Source organism: Panthera onca, chromosome F2 (assembly GCF_046562875.1).
Source record: "Panthera onca isolate mPanOnc1 chromosome F2, mPanOnc1 haplotype 2, whole genome shotgun sequence".
NCBI classification, from domain to species: domain Eukaryota; kingdom Metazoa; phylum Chordata; class Mammalia; order Carnivora; family Felidae; genus Panthera; species Panthera onca.
In genome coordinates, this window is record NC_138356.1 from 244,149 (window position 1) to 271,782 (window position 27,634).

The following is a 27,634-nucleotide window of genomic DNA, read 5'->3' on the forward strand; positions in this document are numbered from 1 at the left end:
TCGAGAAGAAAGTATATTCTGTTACTTTGGTTTGCAGAGTTTTAAATATATCTGTCAAGTCCATCTGATCCAATGTATCATTCAGGGCCCTTGTTTCTTTATTGACCGTGTGTCCAGATGATCTATCCATTTCTGTAAGTGGAGTGTTAAAGTCCCCTGCAATTACCACATTCTGATCAATAAGGTTGCTTATGTTTGTGAGTAATTGTTTTATATATTTGGGGGCTCCCGTATTCGGCGCATAGACATTTATAATTGTTAGCTCTTCCTGATGGATAGACCCTGTAATTATTATATAATGCCCTTCTTCATCTCTTGTTACAGCCTTTAATTTAAAGTCTAGTTTGTCTGATAGAAGTATGGCTACTCCAACTTTCTTTTGACATCCAGTAGCATGATAGATAGTTCTCCATCCCCTCACTTTCAATCTGAAGGTGTCCTCAGGTCTAAAATGAGTCTCTTGTAGACAGCAAATAGATGGGTCTTGTTTTTTTATCCATTCTGATACCCTGCGTCTTTTGGTTGGAGCATTTAGTCCGTTTACATTCAGTGTTATTACTGAAAGATATGGATTTAGAGTCACTGTGATATCTATAGGTTTCATGCTTGTAGTGATGTCTGTGGTACTTTGTGGTCCTTGCAACATTTCACTCACAGAGTCCCCCTTAGGATCTCTTGCAGGACTGGTTTTGTGGTGATGAATTCCTTCAGTTTTTGTTTGTTTGGAAAAACCTTTATCTCTCCTTCTATTCTGAATGACAGACTTGATGGGTAAAGGATTCTTGGCTGCATATTTTTTCTGTTCATCACATTGAAAATTTCCTGCCATTCCTTTCTGGCGTGCCAAGTTTCAGTAGATAGGTCTGCTACTACCCTTACATGTCTACCTTTGTATGTTAGGGCCCGTTTATCCCTAGCTGCTTTCAGAATTCTCTCTTTATCCTTGTATTTTGCCAGTTTCACTATGATATGCCGTGCAGAAGATTGATTCAAGGTATGTCTGAAGGGAGTTATCTGTGCCTCTTGGATTTCAATGCCTGTTTCCTTCCCCAGATCAGGGAAGTTCTCAGCTATGATTTGTTCAAGTACACCTTCAGCCCCTTGCTCTTCTGGAATTCCTATGATACGGATACTGTTCCGTTTGATTGCATCACTTAATTCTCTAATTTTCTCCCCTCGTACTCCTGGATTTTTTTTTATCTCTCTTTTTCTCAGCTTCCTCTTTTTCCATGATTTTATCTTCTAATTCACCTGTTCTCCCCTCTGCCTCTTCAATCCGTGCTGTAGCCACCTTTTGTTTTGCACATTTATAGCCTTTTTCAATTCATCATGACTATTTGTTAGTCCCTTGATCTCTGTAGCAGTAGATTCTGTGCTTTCCTCTATGCTTTTTTCAAGCCCAGCGATTAATTTTATGACTATTATTCTAAATTCTTGTTTAGTTATATTTCTTGAATCGGTTTTGATCAATTCATTAGCTGTCACTACTTCCTGGAATTTCTTTTGAGAAGAATTCTTCCGTTTCATCATTTTGGGTAGTTTTCTGTCCCTTATGTGTTTTAAAAGCTTGTTGTGTGCTCTGCACCTGTGAGCACTGCTCTATTAAAGGAGGGTCATGCACTGTCCAGGGCCTGGCCCCTCAGGAGGTGTTTTTTCGGAGATTGTTACTTGCTCTCTGTTGTTGTCACTTTGGTTATTTTATTGCCCTACATAGTGATATTTTGGACCCTACAGCAGGTGTGCTTTGATTTGTTCCTTGGAGTAGTCCTGTAAAGGAAAACAGATAGACAAACACGAGACCAAAACACACAAACACACAAACAAATAAACAAAAACAAAAAACTAAAGATGAAAAGCAAAAACCCAAAACCACTGACTGCAAGTAAAGAAGAGGGTGGAGGCGGTGCTGATGGAAGAGCACATATAAAGAGAGAAATGACAGGAGCTGGGCGGGAGGATAAACATTGATTAGGCAGAGAGACTAAAATGCTTAATCCAGGGAGAGAGAAAGGAAAATAAGGAAGGAGGTGGGGAAAACAAAACGAAGAGAAAGCTACCCAGACAGAGAAACCATATGGCTTGATTGTTCCAGAGAGAGAGAAAGGAGTGTAAAGAAGGAGGTGTAGAACATGTGTAAGACAGTGGATTAAATATGTCTGTTTAGACAGACAGTAACCAGAGTAACCAGCCTAGGGGAGGGAAGAGATAAGGAGGAGAATGGGGGGGGGGGGGTGGGGAGAATATATCTACATATCAAGAATTGATCTAGAGTCAATCCAGGCCATGCTGCAGAGTTTGTCGGGAGTAGCTGTCTGCAGGGTCTGTGCTGCTCAGGTGGATATGCAGTTACCCAGTGCGAAGGGGCGTGGTTTGGCGTAATCTGGACCCACCTCCACTATGGTCCCGGGAGTGATCCCTGAGTCCCATCCTTGGTGGTGGTGGTAGTGGTGGTGGTGGGTTGGGGGGTGGAGAATGGTGATTCCCCAGTCTCTTCTCATTGGAGCCAGACCCGGTGAGTCGTCCTCACTGTGCCGGGGGTGCAGACAGGGTGGTCCTTCTCTCTCCACCAACTCCCTGACCCTGTGCTTGGCTAGGATTCAAAGTCCCGCTCCGTGCGCTCAGACACTGGGGAAGCACCTCTCAGTACTGCCATATGTGGTCCCCCCGGCTGGCTTTGTCTGTGCTGAGGCACTTCAGGGAGGACCGCCTTCTCCTACTGCAGACTGAGAGCCACTGCCCTTGCCGCCGCAAGCCCTTGGAGTGGCGGAGGCAGGCAGGCTTTGTCTTTTCCCACAGCACTTCAGGGAGACGGCAGCCTTTTCCTCTTGAAGACTGCACCCTTGGCCCAGCCACTGCACCCTGGGTGGCAGACGCAGGCGGGTTCTGTACTATTGTGCAGCCCTCCAGGGAGGGAACCACTTTTCCCAACTGCAGACTGAGCCCCTGACCTACCACCACACCCAGGCCCCTGGCTCCCCTCCTCCCCAGGTGCAGGAACAGGGAGCCGGCCCCAGTCCGAAAAAAGCCCCGCAGTTAGAGATCGGATCCCTCTCAGTCTCAGTCCCAGTCTTTCTCCTGTCTAGATAAGGTCCTGCACTTCCCTAGCCACTCTTTCTCTTCCCTTTGTCTCTCTGCAGAAGGGGGTCCCTCCCCTCCATGCCCATGCGGCCTTTTTTTTATATCCCCCAGTTCGCAATCACCCACCTATCTTTTTTTAGCTTTCCCGTTTTCTTCCTAGTAGATTCAGTCTCTTTTCCTCTTTTCCACCAGGCTCTGGTGTTCAAAGTCCTTTGGCTTCTACACTTCTTTGTTTGAGAGATGTGGGAAGAATGGATCCCCCTACTTGTCTGCCATGTTGGCCCCTGCTTATGTCTAAATTTTTATTAAGTTATAATTGACATATTCCATTATATAACTATTAGGTGTGCAACATAATGATTCTAAATTTGTGTATATTGTGAAGTGATCACAACAATGTCTAGTTAACATCTGTCACCATGTATGTAGAAAAAAACCTTTTTTTCTTGTGATAAGGACTTTGAAGATTTACTTTTAGCAACTTTCAAATATACAGTACAACATTACTAACTGTAGTCAACACATTATACATTACATCCCCATAATTCATTATTTTATACCTGAAAACTTAAACCTTTACTGCTTTTTCCCACCCAAAGTGCTGCCTGTGGCAACCACCAGCCTATTCTTTGTATCTGTGAGCTTGATGATGTTTTTTGTTTTTTAAAATTCCACATAGAAGACTTAGTATTTGTCTTTCTCTCTTTGTTTCACTTAACATAATGGCCTCACAGTCCATCCATGTTGTCACAAATAACAGGATTTCCTTTTTTTGTGAACACTATTCCATTGTATATACATACCACATCTTTATCCATTCATCTGTTGATGGATAGATTGCATCCATATTTTGTCTACTGAAAATAACGATGCAGTGAAAGTTGGGGTGGCATATATTTTTTCCAATTAGTGGTTTTTGTTTTCTTCACATAAATACCCAAGAGTGGAATTTCTGGACCATATGGTGATCTGTTTTTAATTTTTTGAGGAACTTCCATACTGTTTTCCATAGTGCCTGTACCAATTTGGATTCTCGCCAACAGTGCACAAGGGTTTCTTTCCTTTTTTTACACGTTCTTGACAATACTGTAAAACCTTGGGTTGCAAGTAACTTGTCCTGCAAGTGTTTTGCAAGATGATCAAACATTTCTAATAAATTTTAACTTGATAAACAAGCAAGTCTTGAAACATGAGTAGTAGATGACACCGAATTTTACATGATCACAACTGAGCCAGTGGTTCTTCTCTCTTTCTCACTGAGGGATTGTGGGTGATCGTCTCCCATGCTTGGATGCTCAGTCTTAGGCTGCAGTGTTTGGCAGAAATCAGTGGTTTTTCAGAACGTTGGAAGGTACCCACAACTGGTACTAGTGTGTTTTTTGTCACTTCAAAGCACTTATGGGTAGCCCCTTACTTTTGTGTACAAGAGTAAGCTTAGGAATGCTCTGCTTCATTCTAGGTCAGGCTGCCTGCAGATGTAGACCCTTTCCTCTGCTGCCTTATTGCCAGTTACATTAAGTACAGTATATGACAAGAGTTTATTAATACTGCATTGTAGTCAACATGCGTGTGAGCATATACAATGGCCCCCATGCAGAAAAAAGGTTGAAAAGAAAGGCGGAAGAAGGAGATGATTATGGTGGAAGTTAATAAGGAAATCATTGAGAAGTACAAATGATGTATGTGAGCAGCCAAAATTATAAGATTTTATAAGAAGTCTACGTCTGCATCTAGTCTACAGAAGAGGAAGAGAAGAAGGCAGACGAATCCCTCACTTCAAATGAGATTAGGGAGATGTATAAAATGTGGGAAACAGTGCAAAATTTTGTAGAAAAGCACCACCCAAATAAGGCGGTAGAAGTGTGAATGATGAATCTGTTTAATGACAATGCTATGTTACATTTACACGAAATCTTCAAAAGGAGGCAAAAGGAAGTATCATTGAATAGGTTCCTTGTTAAAGTTACATGAAAAGAAAAAGTTTCCATCAAGCCAATAGATAGCAGTGATTCTGTTAGTGAAAGTTGTCCTACACAATAATCCACCTCTTTTGTCTCCCTCACACCACCCACGAAAGTTTTTAAAGGTAAGTGCAGGCTAATTTGTTTATTTTCCTTTATATTTTGTATTTTGTTTTTTATTTTGTATTACAGTATTGTAATCATTTTTATATGAATATTTTTGGGCTGTAGATTGAATCATCTGAGTTCTTATGGGGAAATTGCTTTGATATATAAGTGCTTTATTACAGGCATGTTTCTGGAACAAAGTATGCTTGCAAACCAAGATTTTACTGTACTTCTTATCGTTTGTATTGATTATAGCCATTCTAACAGGTATGAGGTGATACCTCATTGTGGTTTTGATGTGTATTTCCCTGATAATGAGTGATGATGAGCATCTTTTCATGTGTCTCTTGGCCATCAGTATGTTCTTTGGAAAAATGCTCAGTTTTTAGTCAGGTTGTTTTTCTACTATTGAGTTGTATGAATTCTTTATATGTGTGGATATTAACCTTTATGAAATACGGGATTTACCACTTAGTGTATTGCCTTTTCATTTTATGGATGGTTTCCTTTGCTGTGCAGATGATTTTTAGCATGATACAGTTGTACCTGTTCATTTTTGCTTTTGTTGCCTTTACTCTTACAGTCAGATCCAAAAACTCAAAGGCCAAGACCAGTATCGAATAGTGTACCATGTTTGTTTTCTTCTAGGAGTCTTACAGTTTCAGGTCTCACATTCAAGTTTTTAATCCATTTTGAGTTGATTTTTGTGTATGATGTAAGATTGTAGGTCTAATTTCATTCTTTTGCATGTGGTGGTCATTTCCCCACAATCATTTATTGAAGGGAATGTCTATCCTTTCCCTGTTCTATATTCTTGACATTTTTGTTGTAAGTTAATTGATTAGTTGACCACATATACCTGGGTCTAATTCTGGGCTCTCTCTGATGTGGTCTCTTCATCCATATGTCTGTTTTTAAGTCAACACTATACTGTTTTGATTATACCTTCAGCCCCTGGTCTCTCTTCTTCTAGAATTCCTATGATACAGATATTGTTCCGTTTGATTGCATCACTTAGTTCTCTAATTCTCCCTTCATACTCGTGGATTTTTTTATCTCTCTTTTTCTCAGCTTCCTCTTTTTCCATGATTTTATCTTCTAATTCACCTATTCTCTCCTCTCCCTCTTCAATCCATGCTATGGCAGCCTCCATTTTATTTTGCATCTCATTTATAGCATTTTTTAATTCTTCATCACTATTTTTTAGTCCCTTGATCTCTGTAGCAATAGATTCTCTGCTGTCTTTTATGCTTTTTTCAAGCCCAGCAATTAATTTTATGACTATTTAAAAAAAATTTTTTTTAATGTTTATTTATTTTTGAGACAGGGAGAGACAGAGCATGAACAGGGGGAGGGTCAGAGAGAAGGAGATACAGAATCTGAAACAGGCTCCAGGCTCTGATCTGTCAGCACAGAGCCCAACGCGGGGCTCGAACTCATGGACCGCGAGATCATGGCCTGACCCGAAGTCAGCCGCTTAACCAACTGAGCCACCCAGGCGCCCCTCAGCTTTTCACTATTGAGTATGATGTTAGTAGGGCTTGTCATACAGCCTTCATTATGTTCAGGTACATAACATATACCCACTTTATTATTTTTATCATAAATGGATGTTGAATTCTGTCATGTTATTTCTACATCTTTTGAGATGATCATAGGATTTTTGTTTTCTTTTGTTTATATGATATATCATGTTGATTAATTAGTAGATGTTGAACCACCTTGCATCCCTGAAACAATACCCACTTGATTGTAGTGAATGAGAACTTTAATGTATTGTTGAATTTGGTTTGCTAATATTTTACTGAGAATTTTTGCATCTACATTCATTAGGGATGTTGTCCTATAACTGTCTTGTGGTATTCTTGTGTAGTGTTTGTATCAGGGTAATACTGACTGTGTAAAATGAGTTTGAAAGTATACCTATCACTTCTATTTTTTTGAAAGAGTTTGAGAAATATTTGGTAGAATTTACCAGTGAAGGCATCTGGTCTTGGACTTTTGTTTGTTGGGAGATTTTTGATTACTGATTCAATCTCTTTACTAGTAATCAGTCTGTTAAAATTTTTTATTTCTTCATGATTCAGTCTTGGATGGTTGAATGTTTTTCTAGGAATTTATCCATTTCTTCTAGGTTGTAAAATTTGTTGGCATATAATTGTTCCTTGTAGTAGTTTGTGCTTGTTTGTATTTAGTTGTAACTTCTGAGTTTGAGTCCTCTTTTTTTTCTTTTTTTTTTTTGTTGCTGAGTTTTGCTAAAGGTTTGCCAATTTTATTTATCTTTTCACAGAACCAGCTCTTAGTTTCATTGATCATATCTATTTAACTTCTATCCACTCTGTTGTTTCCTTTCTTCTACTAACTTTGCACCTAACTTGTTCTTATTTTTCTGGTTCCATAAAGTGTAATATTAGGTTGTTTATTTTAGATTTTTCATCTTTCTTGAGATTAGTATTTATCTCTGTGAACTTTCTTTGAACTACTTTTGCTATATCCCATAAGTTTTGGTACGTTGTATTTCCATTTTCAGTTGTCTCGAGGTATCTTATTATTTCTCCTTTAATTTCTTCATTGACCCATTCGTTGTTCAGTAGAATGTTGTAATATCCACATATTTGTCAATTTTCCAGTTTTCTTTTTGTAACTGATTTTTAGTTTCATACTATTGTGGTTGGAAAAAAATGATTGATATAATTTCAATCTTCTTAAATTTAGTAGAACTTGTTTTGTGGCCTAAAATATGATCTATTCTGGAGGTTGTTCCAAATGCACTTGAGAAGAATGTGTATTCTGCTGCCCTGGATAGAATATTCTGTATATATCTGTTCAATTAATCTGGTAAATGTGTTGTGTAAGTCCAGTGTTTCCTTATTGATCTGTCTGGATGATCTGTTATAAAAATCAGGTATGGGGGCGCCTGGGTGGCGCAGTCGGTTAAGCGTCCGACTTCAGCCAGGTCACGATCTCGCGGTCCGTGAGTTCGAGCCCCGCGTCAGGCTCTGGGCTGATGGCTCGGAGCCTGGAGCCTGTTTCCGATTCTGTGTCTCCCTCTCTCTCTGCCCCTCCCCCGTTCATGCTCTGTCTCTCTCTGTCCCAAAAATAAATAAAAAACGTTGAAAAAAAAAATTTAAAAAAAAAAAAAATCAGGTATGAAAGTTCCATACTATTAATGAATTGCTGTCTGTTTCTCCCTTTAGGTCTATTAATACTTGCTTTATATATTTAGATGCTTCTAGTTTGGGTGCACAAATATTTACAAACGTGACATCTTTTTTATGGATAGATCCCTCTCCCATTATCTAATGCCTTTTTGTTTATTTTTTTATTATAATCTTTGCTTTAAAGTCTATTTTATCTAAGGATAGTTACTCCAGCTTTCATTTTGTTTCCATTTACATGGAATATCTTTTTAATCCCTTTACTTTCAGTCTGTGTATGTCCTTATCTGAAGTGAGTCTCTTGTAGGCAGTATATAGAGGTGCCCCCCTCCCCGCTTTTAACCCATTTAGCCACTCTTGTCTTTTGATTGTAGAATTTAGCCCATTTGTATTTAAAGTAATTATGATGGGTATGTGCTTATTGCCATTTTGTTCATTGTTTTCTAGCTGTTTTGTAGTTTCTCTTTTTCTGTTCCTTTCTTCTCTTGGTTTTTTCCTTTGTGGTTTGTAATTTTGTTAGTGGTATACTTAGATTCTTTTCTCACAAAACTGTTTGGTTGCCACAGCTGGAGCCTGGGTCCTCTGCATGGAGACTCTAGTATGGGTCTTTACAAGCTGGTCAGTGAATTCCTTATTGATAGGGAGACTTGGTGAACACAGCCTCTTTCCAGAGGTCAGGAGTGAGCTAGCAGTAGGTCTTGGAAATGGCATCAAAAGTGGCCTTGGTGAAGTTGCCCAGAGTGGCAGTGTAGCCTCTGGCCAGGATGTAGCAGTTGTCAATACCAGCCATCATCAGTAGCTTCTTGGGCATGGGCTGAGACAATACCAGTGCCTCTGGGGTCAGGGCTGAGGTGCACCAGCACAAAGCCACAGCGGCCAGTCACCTTGCATGGGATAGTGCGGGATTGCGGGTCTTGTTCCCCCAGTAGCCTTGCTGCATGAGGATGTTGGATCACTTGACCGGGATGATGGCCCTACAGATGGCAGTAGCTACCTCCTTAGAGCACTTAACATCCAGCTCAATGTGTCCATTATAATCTCTGATGGCAGCAAATGCCTAGAACCTAGTCTGCTTACTGGCAGGAGTCTGCTTTTGCATGGGCAGAATCTTCAAAATTCAACCTTAAGGGATGTCCCCAGGAAGATAATGATCTCAGATTCCTTGATGGGCAGGGAGAAGAGATAGATCTCCTCCAGGGACTTAGTCTTCATGTTTGTGACCAGGTGACCCAGGTTGGTGATGAGCAGCCACTCCTCGTCCTCTGTGAGTTCCATGGCCTCGTCCCTGGTCCAGTTGCTGCAGCTGAAACTTCCATGGAAGCCACTGCGACCTCCCATTCCAGGGCCCCTAGCCCCTTTTAGAGCACTGACATCATCTGCCATTTGTTTGCTTGGAGAAGAATCTCCTTTCTCACAGTTTTTTGGAAATCAACTATAGATTTTTGTTTGGTGGTTCCCATGAGGCTTAGTATATTAACCTCCATTTGTAACTGTATTTTAAGTTGATAACTTAAGTTTAAATGCATTCGAAAACTCCTCATTTTTACTTCCTCTACCCCATGTTTTATGGTTTTGATGTCACATTTTACATACTTTTATCTTGTGTATTCCTTAACTAATCATTATAGTTATTTTTACTACTTTTGCCTTTTAACCTTTATGTTAGCTTTATGAGTGATAAATCCACCATTTTTACCATGTGTTTACCTTTACTAATGAGAGTTATACTTTCATATCTTTTCTTTCTTTCTTTTTTTTTAATTTATCAAAATAGTTTTCTTTTAAAAAGCTCCCACTGCTGACAGCCCCACTGGCTGGCTCTCCATCATCTCCCTCCCCAGCCTGGACATAGCTGGAGGGGTCCTGAGCGGCCCAAGTGCCTTTGCATCTTTCCTACCCAGGACATCTTGGAGGGCAGGAAGGAGAGTGCCCTGAGGTCCATAGTGGATGGATGCTTGTCTTCATGACTATTCCATGCCCAGGATGTAGTTGATGGCTACACCAGGCCAATGATGACAGGCTACCAGGCTACCAAGTATTGAAGCCAATCCAGCAGTTGCCCATACATGATGTGAGGCCTCTCCCAGTGGGTGCTGAACATCCTTTTGAGGTTCACCTTCTCTTTGCAGTGGGACATGTCTGCTTATTTCCCATAATGCACCAGCCAAGGATGCAGAACTCCTGGAATACGTGATTGCAAGACAGCTTATATATGTTCTTGATGACACATTCTTCACTGACATCCACAAAGATCTGCTGCCCACACACGGCACATACACTGTCAGAGAGGTGTTTAATAGGCATGCCCAACTCACTATAGAACCCTACGGTAGATGCCATGTAATCTGAACATGTTTCTGCAGAGTCTTCTTCAAGTACCCCATAGTAGTGGCCACTGAAGAGGAGAGAAATGCCAAAGTCCATGGCATCTTCTGATTTGATTTTGAATAATAAGTTGAGATCAAAGAGGGTAAACATGAAGCCACATAGCCAACAATGATGGCGGTATAGCTGCTTTTATAGATTAATAGGAACCGCTTACAAACTAACCTTGGAGTTGTCTGTACTAGCAATGAAGATGGTGGCAGTGTTGGAGGTTGAGGTTGGAGGAGTGTTGCCGGGGAACGGGAGCTGGAAGAGGTTGATATGTCAGACCTCTCCCCAGAGGAGCAGTGGAGGATTGAGCACACATGTGTGTATACCGAGTACTGTGGCCATGAAGCCATGCACACTGAAATGATCCTCATCCTCATGGCTACTTTGGTGGTGGCCCAGCTGCTCCTGGTGCAGTGGAAACAAACACTTTTGCTCCTACTAAATGGTGACCCTTTTTCAGATGTGGGTTGTTCCCCTTCTATTTCACAGTGAAACTGCATAGGTGGAGGTTCCTAATGATATGGATCTTGTTCTCTGCTGTCACAGCTTTTGTCGCCTTCCAAGCCACCTGAGAACTGCTGGTACAGACAACCCCAAGGTTGATTTCATATATTTTCTTGTTTTGAATTTGCACTTTTTATTTTCAGCTTAAAAAAGTCCTGTTAACATTTATTGTAATGCTGGTTTAGATTAAGTCTTTTAGGTTTTCTTTGTCTGGGAAACTCTTTATCTCTCCAATTCTGAATGATGATTTTGCTGGTAGAGTGTTTTGCTTGGAAGTTTATTTCCTTTCAGCACTTTGAATATATCTGGCTTGAATAGTTTCTGCTGAAAAATCTGCTTATAGTCTGGGTTGTGTTTTGTTTTTGTTTTAGTTTTTTTGTACTTATAGTTTTCTCTTGCTGCTTTTAAGATTATCTCTCTCCCTGTCTTTAACTTTTGACATTTTAATTATAAAGTGTCTTGGTGTGGATCTCTTTGGGTTCATCTTATTTGGAACTTTCTGGGCTTTCTGGACCAAGATGTCTCTTTCCTTCTCTGGGCTAGGGAAATTTTCAGCCATTATTTCTTCAAATAAGTTTTCTACCCTTTTCTCTGTCATCTCCTTCTGCAACAGATATAATGTGAATGTTAGTCTGTTTTCCAATTACTTCCTGAGGCTGTCTTCACTTTTTTTCATTCTCTTTTTGCTGCTCTGATTGGGTGATCTCCAGTGCCCTGTCTTGAGTTCAATTGATTCCTCTGCTTTATTCAGTCTGCTGCTGAACCCCTCTGGTGCATTTTTTTTGGTTCAGTTATTGCATTCTTCAGTTCTATGACTTTCGTTTGGTTCTTTCTTATATTTTCTAACGCTTTTTTTGACATTCTGACTTCAAAAAAGTGTTTATTCTTTTCCCAAGTTCAGTAAGTATCTTTATGATTATTACTTTGAATTCTTTATCAGGTAAGTTACCTACCTCTGTTTCATAAGGATTCTTTTCTGAGGCTTTATCTTAATTTTTCACTTACAACACATTCCTGTTTCTTCATTTTGCTGCGTATTAGCTGAAACAGTCACCTCTCCCAGTCTTGAAGGAATGGTCTCTTGTAGGAAATGAACTTTGACATTCAACCTTATCCTAGTCCTTTGTTGTCTCTTGATTTTTTTATGATTGTCCAAACAGCCTAATTTATTTTATTTATTTTTTAATTTTTTATACGCTTCATGCCCAGCACAGAATCCAACACTAAGCTTGAACTCATGATGCTGAAATCAAGACCAGAGCTGAGATGCTCAAGAGTCAGATGCTCAACTGCCTGAGCCAACCAGGTGCCCCCAGCCTAACTTATTTTTAATAAGTTACTCAGGATGTGCCAAGACTGGTCAGTTCCCATAGGGGAATATCTCAGCTAGCACAAAATCCAGGCTGATTGGAAGCCAGATCTTTAGGCAGGAGCTTTTCAAGTATGCAAATATAGACAGTTCTGAGGGACCACAAGTGTAAGCCTTCCTGGCCACCAGAGCAGGAGATCTATAGTAGTCCTCTAGATAGCAGTTGTAAAACTCAATACTCCAGGCTAGTGTATAAGCTTCCTTTGGGGAGATACTGGCAAGCTGTAGTGAGGGAGAGGGAGGGCCGAATGATGGTGTCCACCTACTTATGTTCTGTTTGAGTCCGTATCCTCTAGATGTATGTCAACCTTGAATTTGTTCATCAGTCTAAAGCACCAGGACAAGCAAATAGGTCTCTTTTAACAGACTGGGGGTTTTATTCTATTGTTTATACAGTGCCCTGTGGGTTGGCACCCTGCCAAGAACTGCCCCTCAAATTGTTAAAAGTCCCATGAGACTCAGGAATAAAGGGCCCCCCGGCCAGAGTCAGAGCCTGACCAGAGCCAAGCATTCAAGGGCCCTGCCCTGTGTGGCAGCCATAAACACCGGGACACCAGATACAAGAAGTGGGACACAAACACATGTAAGAGCTCCCTTCTAAGAGACTGTTGCTCTGGATTGCAACAGAAGGCGAGCATGAACATAGCACCTGCCTTCTGAGATATCTGGTAAGGTTTGCAGTCAGCCCTTAGATGTGTGTTTAATTAGCAGCCTGTCCCTCAGGCTGCAGCTCTGATGATATGCTTATAGGCCTCTTTCATAGATGGACTTAGCTCCTGGGTCTGTTGCCTCTTGCTGTGCCCTGAGCTGTTTAAGAACTCTTTCACCATTGGTTATAGTCTTATGAAACCTGTGAACATAAGCCCCATTGGCCACTTGAAGCAGGTGATGTAGACATATTCCCAGGCAGCAGCTGTAAAGGTGCCAGACAAGAATATAAGCTTCTCTCTGAGAAGCTGGTATCTGAGAGATACCAGTAAGCTAGAGCAAGGCAGAGGGAGAATACAAAGATTGTACCCAATGGCTTTTGTTTCCTGAAAGCATGTCTATAGGGACCTACATGTATATTAGACCAGAAACCTGTCCCTCAAGCCAAAGCTCCTGGACAAGCAAATAGACCACTTTCTCAGAAACACTAGTGTGTGTTTTACTCTGCTATGTGTGCAGAGCCCTCAGGGTAGTATTCTACCAAGAACTGCCTCCAATTGTAGAGTGCCTTGGGATCTAGGAACACAAACCTCCTTGACCATAAGAGCCAGGCTATCAAGGAGCACCCCTGGGGTGCAACTACAAAAACTGAGGCACCAGATGTGTGTAAAAACTCCCCTTCAGGAGATAGTAGTGCTGCAGAGAGTGGAAGAGTGAGTGTGCTAAGATGGTACCCTCTAAGGAAAAAGAAAAATGGCTCCTAATGGCTTTAGCAAGGTGGAGGGAGAGCACACAGATGAGCAACAAGTAGAGAGAGCACAAGTAGAGCAACAACTACTTGTTGGAGGTTTAAAATGGCACTCACCATGAACAAAAATATTCTAGTGTTAAAAAAATAAGAAAGGAACTTTGCTTTATAGCAGGGTTGAGGGAGTACTTAAAAATGGCACCCAGCAGCAGCACTTCCCTATTTTGAGAGTATCCCAGTAGGCCCCAGCCCCTCGGATGACACTCAAAGATTAGCAAATGTATTTCTTTGACATCGGGTCTGGGTGCTTTTCAAACAGCTGTGTCTGGGCTGGGTGGTGGGGTGAGTGAGTCTGAGCATGAGCACTTTAGGAGATGTTTCTCAGTTTGGTACAGCTCTGTCGGTCTTGTGGATCCAAGTCCAGTTGTTTGTCAAAGCCACGTTTTATCATCTCTCAGATGCAAGTCTGAAGAGTTGGGGTACCTGATGTGGGATATGAACCACTGGCTCCTCAGGGAGAAGCTTTGGGTTTCTTAGTTCCCTCCCAATTATGGTTTGCTGCACTGGGGTCAGGTTTATGGCAAGACTGCATCACTGCCTCTCCCACCCACTTAGTGTGGCTACGTCATTATTTTAGCAGGCCTTTTCCCTTCAGGGGGAAATTGACAAGTTGATTGTGAAACTTGTAGAGCAGTGTTGAAGAATTACAAAGTGGATGGCTTATACTACCTGAAGTAATCAAGATAGCGATAGTATAAATGATATACAGATAGTGGCTAAAGATATACAGATAGCTCAGTGGAACAGAAGAGAGAGCTGAAAATTATTTTTGATGAAGAAAGCAATCCAATGGGGTAAAACAAAGGCTTTTAAATAAATAATGCCAGAGCAATTGAATATTCATATAAATAAAGTCACCTTGACCCCCTATCTCACATACATAAAAGTTAAGATGGATCATAGATCAAAATGTAAAAGTTCAGCCATTAAACTTCTAGGAGAAAAGGTAGAGAATAGCAAAGCTTTCTTTGGTAGGCTACAAAAAGCACAAGTATTTTTTTTAAAAAAAGCACTGTAGATTAAAATCCATCACAACAAAAAAAAATTTTAGCACCATTAACAGATAGAGAAAATAATAAACATTTATCTGTAAAGTACTTGTATCCAGACTGTACAGAGAACCCCTACAACAATAAAAGGACTACTTGATCCACTGGAGAAATATTACAACAGATGCTTCGTAAATGATGCTATGTGCATAGTCAGTGAGTATAATGGACTTCAACATATGAATTTTGGGGGGACACATTTCAGCCCATAGCAGTTTTATAAAGAGAAATAAAAAAATAATTTTATTTTTTAAGTTTGTATTTAAATTCTAGTTGTTAATATACAGTGTAATATTAGTTTTAGGTGTCCAGTGTAGTGACTCAGCACTTACATACAGTACCTGGTACTCATCACAAGTACACTCCTTAATACCCATGCCCCTGCCCACCTGCCCTCAGGTAATCACCAGTTTGTTCTCTATAGTTAAGAGTCTGTTTCTTGGATTTTCTCTCTCTCTTTTTTTTTCCTTTTGCTCATATTTTTTGTTTCTTAAATTCCACATTTGAGTGAAATCATATGGTATTTGTGTTTCTTTGACTGACTTATTTTGCTTAGCATAATACTCTCTAGTTCCATCCATGTAGTTGCAAATGGCAAGATTTCATTTTTTTTAAGGTTGAATAATCCGTGTGTGTGTGTGTGTGTGTGTGTGTGTGTGTGTATGTGTGTATGTATGTATGCGCATACATACTGCATCTTCTTTACCCATTCACCAGTCGATGGACACTTGGGCTGTTTCTATGATTTGGCTAATATAGATAATGTTGCTGTAAACATTGGGGTGCATGTATCCCTTTGAATTAGTGTTTTTTCTATTCTTTGGGTAAATGCTAGTAGTGCAATTGCTGGATCATAGGGTAGTTCTACTTTTAACTTTTTGAGAAACCTCCATACTGTTTTCTAGAGTGGTGCACCAATTTGCATTCCCACCAACAGTGCAGGAATGTACTTCACATCCTTGCCAAAACCTGTTGTTACTTGTGTTGTTGATTTTAGCCCTTCTGATAGGTGTGAGGTGATATCTCATTGTAGTTTTGATAAACAGAGAACTGGTTATTCTTAAGTACATGAGTTTTCAGTTAGAGTGTTGGGTTGGGAATGTGCAGCGGAAGGATGCCTGGGTGGCTCAGTCAGTTAGCCTCCAACTCTTGATTTCAGCTCAGGTCATGATCTCACAGTTTGTGAGATAAAACCCCACTTCGGGCTCTGTGCTGACAGTCTGCTTTTGGGATTCTCTCTCTCTGCCCCTCCCCCACTCATACCCTGTTCTCTCTAAACATAAAAAAAAAAACAACATTAAAAAAATGTACAGTGGGTTGTTGATGTCGCTTGGAGTGTTTGGGAAAGAACACAGCATTGGATGCTGATTTGGAGAGCAGTTGCTTAGAGGTACTACATTAAAATGAAAAGAATATAACGGGGGACACCTGGGTGTCTCAGTCCATTAAGTGTGGGGCTCTTGACTTCGGCTGAGGTCATGATCTCATGGTTTGTGGGTTTGACCCCCCACGTTGGGGTCCCTGCTGACAGCACAAAGCCTGCTTGGGATTCTCTTTCCCTCTCTCTCTGCCCCTCCCCCACTAGTGTGCTCTGTCTCTCTCAAAATAAATAAACTTAAAGAATAAAGAACATAAGGAAATTTCTTTTTCTCTTCAGTCTGAATCTATATTTTTGGGAGCAAGAGGAAAAAATAGCATAAATAATGTAAAAATTCTTAGAATGTATGAAGAATTGAGCCCACAAGAGAAATTAGAATAATAAGATTTGTTATTCATGGATTTATTTCAGTAGTTTTTTCACAGTTTATTTTTCCTTTTTCAAATGCCAGCAATTTTTAAAACATTAATTATAATGAAAATGTTTTTCAGATTATAAATGTTTTGGGAAGGATTTACCTACTTCTGATTAAACAAACTTTTTGAGGTACCAAAGCCAAAAAGACATCTTCTGTGGTGCTCCAGAAAAATCCCACCCCTCCCTTTTTCCCTTGCTGCTCTAGTTACGACAGCTATGACTGAGGCATCTGGGATTTGTGCTCTTTCCATAAGACTGGAAGACTCTGCCAGTCTTGGTTCCCCTGATGTGCTGATGTAGGAGCACTGTCTTTTTCTGTTTTTCCTTAAACGCCTCTGAGACCTCTAGGTTGTTGAACTTTCCATGGCTCTCAGCTCTATTTCAGAGGTTATCCAAGGAGAAGAAAGGCAGCTTCTTGTAGAACTAAAGTTGATAATAAGATGATGGTCAAATGACTTTACTATCTCTCTTCTTTTGACCATTTCTGTATCTTTGCACAAAAGAATTAAGCTACATCCACTCACTTTCTTTTATACAATAAAGTGCAAGTGTTTGCTTTCCATCTGAATGAACCCTTTTCCAGTAGTACAGCATTTAAATATAAATTTAAGAACTGGTCCCAGGTTCACCAAATTAAAGACTAACTTAGCTGACTGTTTATCCTTAGAACAATCACACTATGGATTTTATTTTCCTAAACATTCTGGGTTTTTCAGGTATTGCCTTCTGAGAGGGCTGGAAAGGGCTGCCTGTTATGGTTTAAAAGAGGAGATTCCAGGGCTCTGCTGCTATGACTACAATTTAAAACTAGCCCTTCAGCAGACAGCTGGAGAAACTAATCACTGAGCGGAGTAAGCTGGAGCTGACAATAAGTGTCAAAGAAGTTAGGGTAGAACGAGTGGAGGCAATTACTAGTGATATATGGGAGACTCATTAACACTAGTGCCACCTTCTGAATTTGAAATTATTATTCTACTTTTTGAAGTTCTTTTTATGAAATCCTATGTGTACCTCTTCATTCAGAAAGTCCTCTGATGTCAGGTCATTTAGTCTGATACAAGGCAATTGGTTTATTTCTAAAGGTTAGTACTTAATCTATATAAATGGTGAAAAACATTATTTCGTAATCATCGGTTTTAGTTGTTAGCACTCCAGTTGCTCCTGACTTTCTTTAAAAAATAAATAATATACTGGGGTCAATGAGATGATTATATTTTTTGTCTCAAGTAAAAGTATGTTAGTTGTTTAATATCAAAATGATAAATATATAACACATATTAAAATAGTACTTTAATTATTAAAGTTGCTTATCTCACCAAGGAGATGGTGCAGGTCACTGGCCATAAGTAGCCTTTCAGTTAAGAACAATAGTGTAAGACTTTATCCATTTCTTTTTTCTTATTTTGTAATATCAACTGTAATGTCTCCTCTTTCATTTCTAATTTTATTTATTTGAGTCTAGTTAAAGGTTTGCCAGTTATTTATATTTTAAGCAAATCAGCTTTTAATTTTATTGATCCTTTCTGTTGTTTTTCTGGTCCCTGTCTTATTTATTTCTGCTCTGATTTTTTATGATTTCCTTCTCCCAACTTTGGGCTTAATTTGTTGCTCTTTATTTAATTCCCTAATGTTTAAAGTTAGATTGTTTATTTGAGATCTGATTTTTTAATATATGAGTTTATTGCTATAAAATTTCCTCTCAGAACTGCTTTTGCTGATCCCACAAAATTTGAATCATTGTATTTTAATTTTCATTTGTTTTGAGATAACTTTTTGTTTCCTTTTTGCTTTCTTCTTTGACTCATTGGTTGTTTAGAAATGTGCTGTTTAGTTTCCACATATTTGAAGATCTACTCACTTTCTTCTGGTTGATTTCTAATTTTATACCTTGTGGTCAGAGAAGACCACAACTATCTTCTCTGATAGTTGGTATGATTTCAGTGTTCTTAAATTTGCTAAGATTAGTTTTGTGGCTTATTATTTGATGTATCCTGGAGAATGTTCCATGTTCAGTTGAGAAGAATATGTATTCTGCTCTGTTGAGTGGAATGTTCTACATGAGTCTGTTAAGTCTATTTATTCTAAAATATGGTTCAATTCCAGTGTTTCCTTGATTTTCTTTCTGAATGATCTATCCATTGTCAATAGTGGGGTCTCGAAGTCCCCTACTATTATTGTATTGTCTATTTCTCTCTTAAGATCCTGTTAGTATTTGCTTAAGTATTTTTTGTGCTTACACATTGGGAACATATATATTAATGGTTGTTACATCTTCTTGATGTATTGATCCATTTATTATATACTGTCATTCTTTGTCTCTTGTTACCGTTTTGGCTTGAAGTCTATTTTATGTGATATAAATATGGTTACAAATATGGCTACACCCACTTTGTTTTGGTTATCATTTGCTTGGAGTACCATTTTTCAGCTCTTCACTTTGAGTGTTTGTCTTTTCAACTCAAATGAGTCTCCTGAAGGCATCATATATTTGGGCTGTTTTTTTTTTTTTTTTTTTTTTTTTTTCTTTTTTAAATCCATCCAACTATTCAGTGCCTTTTGATTGGTGACTTTAATCCATTTACACTTATGGTAATTATTGATGTATGAGGACTTACGCTGTCATTTTATGTTTTGTGTTTGGTTGTTTCATATATTCATTCTTTCTTTTTCTTTGTGTTTCTGTTTACTTTTAAGTTGGTGGTTTTCTAAGATGATTTCTCAGAGTATCCCCCTTTTTTACATTTTGTGTCTTTGCTCTAGATATTTGTTTTGTGGTTACCATGAGGTTTGTATAAAATATCTCATAGGTAAAATAATCCTTTTTCTGATGATGACAATTTATCTGTCTTTTTATTTTTTTTTAATGTTTATTTTTGAGAGAGAGTGAGAGGGAGCAAGCGAGTGTGCATATGACCAGGGAAGGGGCGGGGTGGCATGCGGTGGGAAGAGGAGAAAGAATCCCAAGCAGACTCTGTGCTATCAGTGCAGCGCCTGATGCAGGGTTTGATCCAGTGAACTGTGAGATCATGACCTAAGCGGAAATTAAGAGTCGGCTTCTTAACTGACTGAGCCACCCAGACACCCCTCTTCATTTTTCTATACAAATTACATCACTTTTCTTCTCCTCTTTTAATTTTGTTGCAACAAATTATCCCTTTTTATGCTTTTGAATTTGTTACTAAATGTAGTAGCTATAATTATTGTTAATAATGTTTTCCCTTCAACACGTATGCTGTAATTGTTTAATGCCCTATTCTAAAACAGAGTTAAAATGTTCTGGTTCTGTCTGTTTATCTCCTTTCTCAAATTTGGGGATCCTTTGTCTTTTATTTCAGGTGGAAAAGCTCCTTTCAACATTTCTTGTAAGGCAAATTTAATTGTGGTGAACTTCTACAGTTTTTGTCTGGGAAGTCCTACATTTCTCCTTCATATCTGAAGCATAACTTTGCTGGATAGAGTATTTTTGCCTGGCAGTTTTTATTTTTCAATACTTTGGAATATGTCACTCTACTTTCTCCTGGCCTGTAGGGTTTCTTTTTTTCTTTTTTCTTTTTTAATTTTTATTATTATTATTATTTAATGTTTATTTTTGAGAGACAGAGTGTGAGCAGGGAGGGACAGAGAGAGAGGGAGACACAGAATCCGAAGCAGGCTTCAGGCTCTGAGCTGTCAGCACAGAGCCTGACATGGAGCTCGAACTCAAAAACCATAAGATCATGACCTAAGCCGAAGTTGGACGCTCAACCAGCGGAGCCACCCAGGCACCCCGTGACCTGTAGAGTTTCTGATGAGAAATCTCATAGTCTAGTGGGGGTTCGTTTGTAGGTTAATTTTTTCCCCCCCTGGCTGCCTTTAAGATTCTTTGTTTATTATTAACTTTTTACAGTTTCATAATAATGTGTCTTGGAGAAGGTCTCTTATATTGAGATAGTAAGATGATCTTTTAGCTTTGTGGACTGTTTATTTCTACTTGTAGTTTCTCAGGTTTAGTAAATTTTCAACTGTTTTAAAAATAACCTCTCTGGGGAGCCTGGGTATCTCAGTTGGTTAGGCGATCGACTTTAGCTCAGGTCATGATCTTGCAGTTCATGGGTTCAAACCCCGTGTCGGGCTCTGTGCTGACAGCTCAGAGCCTAGAGTCCGCTTCAAATTCTGTGTTTCTCTCTGTCTGTCTCTCCCCCACTAGTGCTCTCTCTCTCTTTCTCTCTCTATCTTGAAAATGAACACTAAATTTTTTTTTTCTTTTAAATAGACCCTCTTCCTCCTTCTAGTATACATTTTATTCTGTTTTTAATTTTAGAGAGAGAGAGCACAAACGGTGGAGAGGGCAAGAGGGAAAGAGAGATCTTAAGCAGGCTACGTGCTCAGCATAGAGCTTGACACAGGGATCGGTGCCATGACTGTGGGATCATGACCTGAGCCAAAATCAAGAGTTGGATGCTCAACCAACTGAGCCACCTAGGCACCCCCATTTTATTCTAATGTTAGCTCTCCTAATGGAGTCTGATAGTTCTTCTAGGATTTCCTCATTAAAAAAAAATTTTAGTTCTCTTTCTTCTACCTGAATCATTTCTAGATTCCTGTCTTCCAGAGAGCTTAGTCTCTCTTCCATCTCATCTGCTCTATTACCAATGCTTTCTAATGCATTCTTCTCATTGATTGAGTTCTTCATCTTAAGAATTTCTCTTGGTTCTTTTATAGGATTTTAATCTCTTTGGTAAAGTACTTCTGTTTATTAATTTTATTGACATCTGAGTTCCGTTATTGCCTTTCTGACTTTTCTTGTAGTTTATTGATTTCTTCATTATAGCTATTCTGAAATTTCTATTAGATCCCATTCTTACATGACTTTGTGTTTGGTTGTTGTGGAATTGGTGTTTTATGTTTGTGATACCATATTGCTGTGATTTTTCATTATGTTTCATAAAATGTGCCTCTCCCAGTGCATTTGAAGTAGTGAACACCTTTTAAAAAAATATTTATTTATTTTGAGAGGGAGAGAGCAAGTGAGCAGGGGAGATGCAGAGAGAGGGAGAGAGAATCCCAAGCAGGCTCCATGCTGTTCGTGCAGAGCCAGATGCAGGGCTTGAACCTCCAAACCCTGAGATCATGACCTGAGCTGAAACCAAGAGTTGGATGCTTAACCAACTGAGCCATCCAGGCACTCTAAAAGTAGTGAACACCTTTCTTATACAGGTAAAGTTTTGTTTTTGCTTTAATTTTTAACAATTTAACAGGTTGGCAGTCAGAAGCTTTTCTGCAGTCAGGTGGCACTATAGCACAAGTTTTTGTTTCTCTTACCTGGCGTGGCTTCTGGCTATATTTGGGAGCATGTTTTCCACCCCTATCCCCTCTGCCATAAGGTCACTAGCACCCTTCTCATTTCTTGTGCTGCTGGGGTCTCAAGGCTGCAGGCCCAGTCCCAATTCCAGGGTTGCTGGGGTCATGGGCATGGGGATAAGGGAGTCACTGGCCAGCTACCACTGCTAGGGATACCAGGGTCAAAGGCACTGGGGTCATGGGCACTGCCATTCCTGGAATCACTGGGGTCACCAGGTGCTGCTTCTGCTCTTCTCCAAGTTCTGCTGCCTCCACAGGTCCAATCCACCCATATTCAGATGTACATGTGTATAGATCTCTCAATTCTGGCATGCTGTGCCAAGGATCCTTTGTTGGTCTATGGAGATACTACTGGTTGTATATTGAAGGAGGGAGACAAAGGGAAAGACTCATGGCACAATGATGCTGATGTTACTCAGAACCTTTTTATTTTCTTGATAACGTTCTTAGAAGCAAAAAAAAATATATATATATATATATTTTAAGCCCAGTTTTTATCTATTTTTTCTCCTGTTGCTCACGCTTTTGGTGTCATATCTAAGAATTTGTTGCCAAATTCACAGTCTTGAAGATTTACAGCTGTGTTTTTTCCCTAAGAGTTTTATAGTTTTTTCTCATATAGTTAGGTAATTGGTCCATTTTGAGTTAATTTTTGTGTGTTGTGTGAGGCAGGGATCCACCTTCATTCTTCCCTGTGAAAATCCTACTGTCCAAGCACCATTTGTTGAAAAGACTATTCTTTTCATTGTTGAAAAGACTTTTCTTGCACTGAAAAGTCATGAACCCCTTGTTGATAAAATCATTTGGCATAGATGTATTGGTTTGTTTTTGGACTCTCAGTTCTGTTTAATAAAACAATAAAACAGTCTGTATATCCTTATGCCAGAACCAGAATGTTTTGATTACTTGTACCTGTATAGTAAGTTTTGAAATTGAGAAGTATGAGTCCTCTAAGTTTGTTCTTCTTTTCAATATTATTTTGGTTATTCAGGGCCTCTAGCAATTCCATATGAATTTGAGAACCAGCTTTCCCATTTAGGTGAAAAAGGCTATTGGAAGTTTTAGGGATTGCATTTAATGTATATATCATTTTGGGTAATAGTGCCATTTTAACAGTATTAAATTATCCAATCCGTGAACATGGAGTGTCTTAACATTTATTTAGATCTCCTTGATTTTTTTCCAGCAATGTTTTTTTAAATTTTTTTTTATGTTTATTTATTTTTGAGAGAGAGCGCATGCGCCCGTGCGCACAAGCTGGGGAGGGGCGGAGAGAGAGGGAGACACAGAATCCAACGCAGGCTGTAGACTCTGAGCTGTCAGCACACCAACTGTAAGATCATGACCTGAGCCAAAGTCGAATGCTTAACCAACTGAGTCACTCAGGCACCCCTCCAGCAATATTTTTTTAATTTTCAAATGTATATATAGGCCTTTTACCTCGTTGTTTAAATTTATTTCTCATGTATTCTTTCTGATACCCTTTTTTATGGATTTTTAGGATTTTCTGTATACAAGATTATGCCACCAGCAAATAAGAGAGTTCTGTTCTGTTTGCCATTTATTTCTTTTTTCATGTTTGCTTTGGTTAGAATATCCAGTACAACATTGAATAGAAGTAGCAAAATGGTCATTTTTACCTCATTCCTCACCCAAGGGGAAAGCTTTCAGTTTTTCTCTATTGGATATGATATTGCTTTTGAGTTTTTTATAAATATTCTATATCTGGATGAGGAAGTTTCTTTTTTTTTTTTTTTTTTTTTAACATTTATTCATTTTTTGAGAGATAGAGAGAGACCGAGTATGAGCAGGGGAGGGGCCAAGGGAGAGGGAGACACAGACCCAAAGCATGCTCCAGGCTCTGAGCTTTCAGCACAGAGCCCAACGTGGGGCTCAAACTCAAGAACCGTGAGATCATGACCTGAGCCGAAGTCGGATGCTCAACCAACTGAGCCACCCAGGTACCCTGAGGAAGTTCCTTTTTATTCCTAGATTCTTTTTAATCATGAAAGGGTGTTGGATTTTGTAAAGTGCTTTTTCTACATTAATTGAAATGATCATGTTACTTTACCCCCTTCATTCCATTGATGTAGTGTATTACATTAATTGTTTTTCATATATATACCACTCTTTGCTGGGATGGATCTCGCATGATCATGGTGCATATTCTTTCAGTATGGTGCTGGATTTATTTTTAAGGGATATTAATCTGTAGTTTTCTTTTTCTGTGATAGGGTCTCTGTATGGCCTTTGTATCAGGGTAATTCTGGTCTTATAGAGTAAGTTAGGAAGTTTTCCTTCCTTTTCTGTTTTTTGAAGGGGTTTAGAAGGATTGGTGTTGTTAATTCTTCTTTAAGTGTTTGGTAGAAATAATAACCAGTGAAGCCATCTAGGCCTTGCATTTCTTAACAGGAACACTTTTTGATTATTGATTTAACTTCTACTTGTTATAATTCTGCTTAGATTTTTCTGTTGAGTTAGTTTTCATTTGGTGGTGTGTATGTTTCTAGGAATTTGTCCATCTCTTATAGATTATCTAACTTGGTGTACAGCTTGCTTGTTCGTGGTATTCTTTTTTTTTTTTTTTTTTTTTTTTTTTGGAGAGACAGTGCAAGTAGGGGAGAAGGAAGGGCAGAGGGAGAGATAGAATCCCAAGCAGGTTTCATGCTCAGCACAGAGCCTGATGCAGGGCTCTATCCCATAGCCCTGGGATCATGACCTGAAGCGAAATCAAGAGTCAGATGCTCTACTGACTGAGCTAACCAGGTGTCCTGATTCATGGTATTCTCTTATAATTCATTTTATTTCTTTGAGATTGGTAGTACTTCTCCCATTTTCATTTCTGATTTATTTGCTTTTTTGTCTTTATTTGATTTATTTAGGGTGATCTAGCTGAATTTTGTCATTTTTAATGATCTTCTAAAGAATCAACTTTTGGTGTCATTAATTCTATTTTTTTTTTCTATTTTAATTTCCTCTAATATAATCTTTATTATTTTTCCTTCTGCTAACCTTGGGTTTAGTGTGCTCTTCTGTTTCTAGTTCCTTAAGATACAAAGTTAGATTATTTATTTCACATCTTTATTCTTCTTTTTCTTAAATGCAGACATTGCAGTGCTAAATCTCCCATGAAAACATCTTTCACTGAATCTTACAAGTTTCAGTATATTGTGTTATTATTTTCATTTTTCTTGATGTGTGTTCTAATTTTCTTGTGATTTCTTCTTTGACATGTAAGTTGGTTAAAAGTGTATAATTTCGGGGGTGGCTAGGTGGCTCAGTTGGTTGAGCATCTGACTTCAGCTCAGGTCATGTTCTCATGGTTCGTGAGTTCGAGCCCTGCATTGGGCTTGCTGCTATCAGTGCAAAGCCTACTTTGGATCTTCTATCCCCGTCTCTTTCTCTGCCCCTGTCCCGCTTGTGCTCTCTCTCTCTCAAAAATAAATAAAACATTTTTTAAAAATGTAATTTCTACATATATGAATTTTCTATTTTTTCTTCTGTTACAGATTTCTAGTAATTCTATTGTGGTTTGAGAAAATGCTTGGTATAATTTCAGTCTTTTTTAAAAGTATAGATTTGTTTTGTAATCCAAAATATGATGTTAGTCCAAGATCAAGGTGTCAGCAGAGCCCTTTGAAGGTACTGTGGAAGATTTGTTTCCATCCTCTCTCCAAGCTTCTGGTAGTTCATTGGCTTGTGGCAGAAAATTCCAGTCTTCATATGACCTTCTCTCAGTGGGTGTATGTCCAAATTTCCTTGTTTTATAATGACATGAGTCATATTGGGTTATGAGCTTACCTTATTCCAGAATAACTTCATATTAACTTGATTAATTGCATCTGCAATGGCTCTGTTTCCAATTAAGGTCACATTTTGATGTACTGGGAGTTGGGATTTCAGTATATGTATTTTTGCAAGACAAAATCCAACCCACAATTGGAAGTGTTTCTCTTGAAATTTTGTAAGACTTTGTAACGAATTGGTATTTTCTGTAAATGGTAGAATTTACCCGGGAAGACAGGATATACTAGGGTTTTCTTTTTAGGAAGTTTTAAAATTATTTATTCAATCTATTTACTTCTTATAGTTCTATCCCAATTTTTTTATTTCCATTTGATTCAGTTTTGGTTGTTCATGTTTTCCTAGGAATTTGTCTTTTTCAAAGTTATCTAATTTGTTTGCATTCATGTCTTTATGCTATATCTTTTTAACTCTTTATTTCTGTAAGGTCAGCATTGATATCTCAGCTTTCATTCCTTATTTTGCAATTTGACCTTTTTCTCTTTTTTTCTTCATCTGTCTAGCTAAAGGTTTGTCAATTGTATTCATCTTTCCCAAGAATCAACTTTTATTTTTGCTAACATGTAGTATTTTTGTCTTCACTATTTGATTAATTTTTGTATTAATCTTCTCTGTTTTTTTCTCTACTTAGTTTAGGTTTCATATGCTCTTAAAGTCAAAGGTTAGGTTATGGATTTGAGAACTTTCTTCTTTCTTCCTTCTTTCTTTCCTTCCTTCCTTCCTTCTAATTTTCTTCTTTTTCTTAATATATACATTTCTAGCTAGAAACTATAATTTCTGTTGGTTTATTGGGTTAGGTTAATTCTGATAAGGCTTGTTTTAGCTATATTCCTATAAGTTTTGGTATGTTGTGTCTTCATTTTGATTACTTTCTAATGATTTTCTACCTTCTCTTGTCATCTTTTCTTTGACCCATTTGTTATTTAGTACTGTGTTGTTTATTTTTTCTATACTGGCAATTTTTCCAGATTTCTAGTGGTTATTGTATTTTAACTTTATTCCATTCTTGTTTGAATAGCATACATAGATTTCAGTCCTTTTACCTTTATCAAGCCTTGTTTTGTGCTTAATATATAGTCTGTCCTAGAGAATGTTCTTTGTGCAAAAGAAAAGAATGTGTATACTGATGCTTTTGTGTAAAGAGTTCTATAGATGTATAGATATTATAATGCTGTTAAATTCTTCTGTTTTCTTATTGATCTTGTGCCAAGTTTTCTAATCCATTACTCAAAGTAGAGTAGTTAAGTCTCCAACAATTATTGTACTATTTTCCCTTTTCAGTTGTCAGTTTTTGCTTCATATATTTTGATCCTTGTTGTTTGGTACAAAAATGTTTATAATTTTTATATCTTCTTGATGAACTACTTTGTATCATTTTAAAATGTACCTCTGTTTCTAGTAATATTCATTTATTTTTTAATGTCTTATTTTTGAGAGAGAGACAGAGCATGAATGGGGAGGGGCATAAAGAGAGGGAGACACAGAATCTGAATGAAGCAGGCTTCAGGCTCCCAGCTGAACCCGATGCGAGATCATTACCTGAGCCAAAGTCAGATGCCTACCCCAACTGAGCGCCAAGGTGCCCCTCTAGTAATATTTTTTAAAAGTTATTCTTGTTTGATATTATTACAACCAC

The 27,634-nt window shown here is 38.6% G+C and overlaps 1 protein-coding gene and 2 pseudogenes across 4 annotated transcripts in view; 1 reads left to right on the forward strand and 2 right to left on the reverse strand.

The window, feature by feature from the left end:
* SPIDR (scaffold protein involved in DNA repair) overlaps positions 1-27,634 on the forward strand; it is a 487,671-nt gene that overhangs the window by 70,201 nt on the left and 389,836 nt on the right. The window lies entirely within an intron of this gene.
* On the reverse strand, positions 8,834-9,820 carry LOC132664851 (small ribosomal subunit protein uS5 pseudogene; annotated as a pseudogene).
* On the reverse strand, positions 10,273-11,720 carry LOC132664852 (E3 ubiquitin ligase RNF121 pseudogene; annotated as a pseudogene).